At 37.6% G+C, this 7,689-nt stretch overlaps 1 protein-coding gene across 4 annotated transcripts in view; it reads left to right on the forward strand.

Annotated features, from left to right (window-relative positions):
- The window catches only part of AHR1A (aryl hydrocarbon receptor 1 alpha), a 250,483-nt gene that overhangs the window by 16,472 nt on the left and 226,322 nt on the right, over nt 1-7,689 (forward strand). The window lies entirely within an intron of this gene.

The raw sequence follows: 7,689 nt of genomic DNA on the forward strand, positions 1-7,689 counted from the left end.
GTGATGTGGGAGGGAACAAAGCCTGACTGCTATTAATGAAGAGACCAAATTTCCAAGCTCCTCCCTAGCAAATCTGCATTGTAGCTTCTTCATTGTTCCTCTACAGTCTCTCGAATTCAATCTTACCTTTGACATTACTCCCGTCTTATTTTTCCTCATTAATTAAGGGAGGATGCAAAGTTTAAATAGTCAGACAAGGCTACAGTGACCAAGAGGGTTGGGATATGAGTGCTCTTTATTAAAATGAAAGAAGAAACACACCACTTATTTTTGTTAATATCCAATACTTTGCAGTATATTAACTAAAATAATGGCTTAATAACATGGGATACAAAATAATTGATCTTGCACATCTCTAGTCTCTCTTGCTGTCTTACCCAAAGAATGGGCTGAAATGGAAAGTTGAATTTTAGGCCCATGTGATAAATGTGGTTTTATCAAGACAAAAAGAAAGAAAAAAGCATCTGTAGAAAGAGAACTTTTTTTTTTTTTTTTTTTCCCAAATTCAGCTCATGTATAGCTTGGCTCTTCCTTTTGATTTTACATAGTACTGTAATTTGTGTTGCAGAGCGATGTGGCAGTGTGAAATACCTTAGGAGTTCACGTGGCTGCCCGAACCTCCTCATGGTACAACTGTCAGGTTTACCTTCCCACTTCTGTAAGCTTATTGCTTATTAAGGGAAGCAGTTATTGCCATCTTTTCTGCTGAGGCAATACAACATTAGCAGATATATTTGATGCATTTGATTGCTATCTACTGGTTAGGCCTCCTTTCTTGTCACTGGCTGAAAAATATGCTTGCCTCTTGATATGTTTAATCTACAACATGGGCTTTTATACTGACTTCACTGAAGCACTTCTAACATGTAAGTGAAGAGATGTCCCTAGCCAGACCAATGTCCAGATTGTCTTAATGTAATCCCAAGTGTCTCAGACTTACAGAACAGATTCTTTAAATCTAGAGGAATCATTAAATTAGGGTGAGGATATTCAGCTTAGGTGGTGACATGCCCTTTGAACAGGAGACTGAGATGATCTGTACTTTCCAGTAAGAGCCTTCAACAGATGGCAAAGATTTTTTAGTTACCACTTATCTACACCATTTTGTATCTAAACGGAATCTCTACTTTAATCAGCATCTTCTCTCCCCTAGTTATGACTTCAACTCTGTAGGCTGACCTTTTCTATTAAATGAGCTAATTCCTATCTTCTTTTTTTATTCTGGTTCCACAAAGCCTAACTTACACAGGAGATGAGTTTGAAATTTTTTCGTAATCACCTTGGTAAGTACATGTAAAATTGAAGATAAATTTTGTTCCACTGTGAGGTGTATAAAGTAGTAATTAAAACTAACATTTATCGGGAGGATGTGGCCTTTCTATATCAAGCTTTTTATCAGTAGCGATTATAACTACTCCCACGATTTAACTGCAGAAACATATGTAGAATGTGCTCAATGAATGCGCAAGCACAGTTTTATGCCTTTATGTTTTATGGGCAGTAAGGTCAGTAATACTACCACCCACTGTGGAAGAGAAAACATGACAAGTATGGGCCTAAACTGAATTGATGTGCTTGAAAAGTGCCTAAAAACATTGGATGTGCAGATAAGTCCCTGAGCCACATTGCTTGCCTAGTCCTTCTATGCTGGTGTACACCCACCTTCAGAAAAATATGTGCACATCAGTGCATTTGTCCTAGTTCAGGTGCTATATGCAAATAATTTTCTGACTTTAGAGTAATGGAATTAATCTAGCAGAAGAAAACTTGTAAGAAATCCTCATGACTTGGATGGTAACTAGCTGCACAGTGAAGACCAAAGCTCTTCTCTGAGTCAATCACTGTTCTCCAAACAGAATTTAGCTTCATGTGTGCGATAGGGATTGATGTGTTCACAACTAAACTAAATAATCTTAGAGGTCTTTTACAACCTTAATGATTCTATGATATAGTACTGTTTCTTTAGTCCTGTAGCCAGCCATGAGCTGTAGTAAATACTCTGGCTTCAAACTTAAGCCATTTCTTGAATTTGGACAAGGCCAACTAGCATTTAGCTATTTGATAAATTTCTGATAAGCTTGTAATAATCAAAGAATTCTGATGATTATTTAATCATGTATGAAATAAACTAAGAAACACTGAGTACAGCAGCTACTATATTTTCCCTTCATCTAAGCAGAGCCAATATAATTTACTAGGACAGGTGCATTTTACTCATACTGGTATATACAGTGTGAATAGTATAACACTCAAAAAGGGGAGATGTTTTGATAGCAGCCTAAGTGCTGCTGTTGTGGCCAAATTCATTTTTTCTAGTGTACAAAAGATCAGCGCAGTTTCCATGTACTAATCAGCCTTTGTCCAGCATGTGTTTTTAATAAATAATATGACTGCCTACATCAGACAGAGAGAATAAGATTTTACTTTTGAATCCCCATTTTCCAGTTTCCCATTTTCAGGGCTGTCTTTTCCCAAAATGATGTTTGGGGAATATTTTGATGTCAGAGGCACTTTCCAGTACTGAAGTAAACGCATCTGAAAACTGCATCGTTTGCTGCACTTCTGATCCCTTGACAGCAGCCCCAAAGCTTGGATCTGGGATTCTCTGTTTGCATCTGTTCTTTTCTCCATCCTTCTGACCAAGTTGTGCTCTTGTCTGATGGGACTGTCAGCTCACTGTACTCCCACAGCAGATTTGAGCCATTCCATCACAGAATACTGAATTACTTGACCTACCTCTTGTAGTATGCTTTCCTAATGGAAAATGTCATTTATTTAGAATGAAAGGCATCCAGAGACCATGAATTTGATATCTAAAATGACCAGCTGCATTAGAGGCGGCAGTCGCATCTGAAAGTTGCAGAATATATGTGGCTGGAAGGGATCCTCTGGAGACGTAGGTTAACCTTCCCTTCCTACCACTGACTCAGATCCTCCACCATAAGGACCAGACCCAGTGCCATATCAGCTCCCATTCTCTGCATGCATATGCTTGGTGTGGGCTTCTTCATCCCTGTTTAGTTGGTTTGTGTCCCTCACTTGTCCATCTCATCCAAACATACGTTAATTAAAATAGTATTAGTATTCAAAATTAATTGTGGTATGCAGAGAAATCTAAAAAGTGTTATTGGGTACTATGTTATAAAGAAACTAACTTTCATCAGAGTACACATTAAGGTGAGGAGAAGGGCTATTTAATTCTTGGAAGTGCATGATGTCCAGATAGTTTCTGCTGATAATATTGAACAGGAGTCTTAAAGAGCAATGATCATTTTTTTTTCCTCTGTAACAGCATGCAAAGCGATCAGTACTTCTATATATGAAACACCCTTGGAGTATATATTTTTAATTCTATATTTTACTGTTGTAGTTAGCCAATGCATTCAAAATTTATAGATATGAAAAGATTAATCTTTTTCCTTTACTGTTTTAAATTATTCTTATGGATGATTTTACCTGTTTTTCAACTTCGCTGCTTTAGAATAAGGTTATCAGCCTGACATCTTTTTTGGAAACTTGTCTCTATGTTTACAGTGTAGTTTGAACATTTCTGTGATTTACCAGCATATAGTCACAAACATGTTGAATCTGCATTACTGTAGCAACAAATAATTTACTGGCACTGGCAATGCTTAATATTGTCAGCCTTGGAACCACAGCATCTTCTTTAATTGTAGCTTTACCTGGAGAAATGGCAGCTACTTTAAGATCTCTAGCACTGTGGAATTATCTGTTTACTACAAATATTTCTGGAATTTACTGTTTCTCAAGGATGTTGTTACTTTTGGGTTTGTTTATGGCTCAGCAGAGCATGTCATGAAATTATATAGCATGGGGAAAATTTTCTTTAGCTCTCTTGGTGTGTCATTCTTTCTCCAACAGAAGGACATGTATCCTTTGGTTTGCTTCAGTGTAGGAAGGAAGTGCTTTATGCTCTAAAGCGTTTGTTATAAAATTGAGGTTCCTGTCTTTTATATACCTTAGCACAATGTCTTTTTCCCCTTAATTACAAGAGTTCAAATGACCACAGTGAAAAAGAAGCTCTGCTAATTACTTTGAGCTTATTTTCGTTCTTATCAACTGGATAAATGCACCTTCAGTTCTTTGCCCTGCTACATGCCTTTTGTGTGATCTTAACCTGCCTATGTTTTAGTTCCTTGTGTACAAAAGCATGGATAACTAAACATCCCTGGCTCTTGGGGCTCTTTTCAGGCTAAATAACTAAAAGCTCCGTCAGTCTCTTGTATGCCTGAAGGTTCGTTATGATAAGTGAGTAGCATACCATTCTGTGGATAACAGTCGTGCCTAATGTTTAAGATGTCTGGTTCTTTGTCCTTCAGAGATGCCCTATAGCTGTACTTGGGGCTGTACAAGTTCAGCTCACCACCTGTACAGTCAACACATTTGGTTAGGAAAGGCAGCCTTGAGGAATCCAGTAGAACAATGCTAGTGTTAATGTAGTGGATACCACATAAGTGCCTGGGATGTTTATTTGCACTGTAGCATTCTAGAAACATATAATGAAAAAAATACTTATTCAAAATCTTCACAAGACATCAACAATGTTGTTTCTTGACTCTTCAAAATAAGAAACAACAAAACACCCTCTAAAGCTTTTTTTCTATTTAAAGGAATTTTTCCATATCCCATATCTTTAGATGAAGAGAGCAGAACAACCTGAAATATGTTTTCATTGGCATGTGGTTTTCTATGTATTAATTTGTTTAGTTAGTAAATAAGAAAGGGCATTCTTCTGAGGAATCAGGTTTCCAGATCCAGTGAAACTGCTGGTCTGATCCTGTGAAGTCACTGAAGTCTGTGAGAGATTATTCACGTGATCTAGGCATTTTGTCTCATTATACAAGAGTATACAAATGAATGAGAACTAAAGTCACTTAGGCCATAAGGGAATGGTTATTCCAATTAGGTTAAGGTTACTCCTCAGGAGCATGTAGGTGTGAGAACATTTAATAATGATGAACTATACTGTATGTGCAATTGTATTCCAAGTGAAGTGGTGGATGCCTGTTCCATGATTTGCTTGTAGAAATGTTTTAGAACTGTGTGAAAATCACAGCTCTGGCAGATAGGGCGTGCAAGGCAGTAATGAGTGACCCTCAGTATGCATGGAAAAGTATCAGAAGATATGATGGATCTTTTAAAAGTATTTTTAGGCTCTTTCCTGAAGCGAAACCCAAGTCTAAGCACATAAAAACAAATATGGAGGAAAGTTGTCTCAAGCATTATATTCTTGAAAAAATTGTCACATATGGTGTCTTCTCTCTTTCCTACTGGTCACGTATAGACAAAAGCTGATTTGATGAACAGCTACTTAAGAATAATTGGAATTGGAATTACAGGAAAATTTGGAAATGTATTTCTTGATATGAGTGTTTGAACTGAAGAACCCGAGATGGTAAGTGATGAATATCATGAGCACCCTGAACAGCAAGGAGAAAGTATGAATATTTAAGTTGTTAATTCTGAGATTTTTGTAGTGGAAGAACAAACACTCTTACCCTTCTCATTGGTGTTAATGGACTCACAAATTTCCATGGAGATTTCATCTCCTTTTCATTCATACTGTGCCACTATAGAAAGCAAAAGAAAAAAGAAATGGAAGCACAGCAATGACTTGGCCGAACATGTGGAGGACACCTCACTGTTTGGAAATTTCTCTGTGTCAGCCTTTGGCAAGAACACATATAATACATGAAACAATCCAAAATATATTGGCTTTATTTTCCAGGATCACATTTCTTTTGCTGTTTAAGTGCTGAGGTGTCCCACAGTCTCTCGTCTCCATGGTACACAAAGGTATGGTGGCTTTTCTTTTGTTCTGGTCCACTGCAAATATTTGCACACTGGGAAATGTTTTAGCTCTGCAGACCAATACATCAGCCATCTGCCTAGAAAAGCCCACGCCTTTCTGCTTTGAGACGGATACGTAGAGGGAGGATCCTGTTCTGTAGGCTCCCAGATTCTTGTGCCTCGCCTCTCTGACGTTAAGTCCACGTTTGTTTGACTACACTTTGTCTGATTACAACAGAAAAGTCCCAGCAGTGAAATAGGTATGAATATGTGAGCAGGTGGCAATAGAATTTGTTTTCCAGAATGTATAGTGGTCGTAGTAAAGGCAGAACTCAGAAGTATTTTACACAAAACATTTGCTTCCAGAGGTGATAATGTACTTATGTTACTACTGGGATCCATAGATGTGGTATACAAGGTCTGAACTCTGTAGAGTACATAATCTACACAGGTAGGCTTTCTCAGCAGTAGATCCTTATATAATGACTGCACAATGCTTTGTAAAAATAACTACTGCTCTCACACAGAAGTTTTCTGTCTTGTTCAGCTTAGAGCTAAAGGAGAGAAAAACAGTAGTCAAATAAAGCTGGTTGTTGTAGATCCAGTTAACCAAGAAACAAAAGGAACAGTTTTCCAACCAGTATGAAGAGATGTATGCAAAGCATGTGAATAAAGATCTGCCCACTATTATTGTGACTGTTGCATGCCAACAGAGAAAGAGAGAAGGGAATAGCATCTTATGCCATTCACTTGAGAAGAAAAAAGGAGGAAAGAATAATGTTGGGTCTGCTGTTGCACAGGCTACAAATATATTATCTTGTCCCTCACCAGAAAGACTTTAATCTGAGGTCTGTGTTTATGTTCCATCAGGAGAAATATTACCTAGCGAAGAGGAGAGGGCAGAGATATAGTAGCAACTGTAAAATTAAGGATGAATGTTAAGCTAAGCTGTGAACAGAGAAAGTATTGTGCAACATCCATAGTGTTTTCTACCTGAATATCTAGCTCCACCAAAAGGACTGGATCTGAATCTTCAAATATCACAAAGATTTAGTCCCATTTCTTGAGGCTACAACTGAGAACAGATTTCAATCTGATACCTATAAGGATCTGAGAAGTGAAAGAGAAATCCCATTTTCATTTAAGCCTGTGATAAAGAATTCTCTAAAAGCAGTTCAATTATGATTTCAACTAAATGATCCCACTGAACTGTGACTGCTGAGTTACTGTGTTGTGTGTCTGTGTATATTGTGTCTTCCCTCTCTTTAGTATAGTAATGTAATTTGAGTCTGATCCGTGGCCAACAATATCAGCACAAAAATGATGTCAAAAATTTTATACTCAAGCCATAGACATTTGCGTTTGTCTGATCTTCAAATGGAAAATGACTTAAAATGCTCATCCACTTTACAATCCCAAAGGAGCCCTCAGCATATTCATATTCTTTAGCTTCTTTATGTGTGATGTTGCCCTTCCTACACTGGAAAGCTAATGGAGCACAAATGCAGCCTTCCCTTAAATATCTACCTAGAGCCTGAAACCTTCATATTCTGGATCTTAAATAGATGGAGTCACTGGCTTATAGTATAAATAGCTCACATTTTATTTCCTACCCACGTTAGAATATGAGTTGTTTCAAGTCAGCGTTTTTCATGACCTCATCAAATATTCTTGAAAGCGAAGACATGAAAAATCTGCAAAAGAATAACAACTTTCTACCTTCTTTTTGGTTATATTCTGAGTCTACCATACTTCAGTGTTTCAAAAGTTGTTCTGTCCTTTGCTTCTCTCCAAAGTAAATCTTCCCTTGACCCTACTTTGTAAATGCTGCCACAGCTATCCTGTGTCATCTCTGGCGGCTAGCTCACAACCTTTTCT

The sequence above is a fragment of the Gallus gallus genome, chromosome 2 (genome assembly GCF_016699485.2).
Source record: "Gallus gallus isolate bGalGal1 chromosome 2, bGalGal1.mat.broiler.GRCg7b, whole genome shotgun sequence".
In the NCBI taxonomy this organism is placed as follows: domain Eukaryota; kingdom Metazoa; phylum Chordata; class Aves; order Galliformes; family Phasianidae; genus Gallus; species Gallus gallus.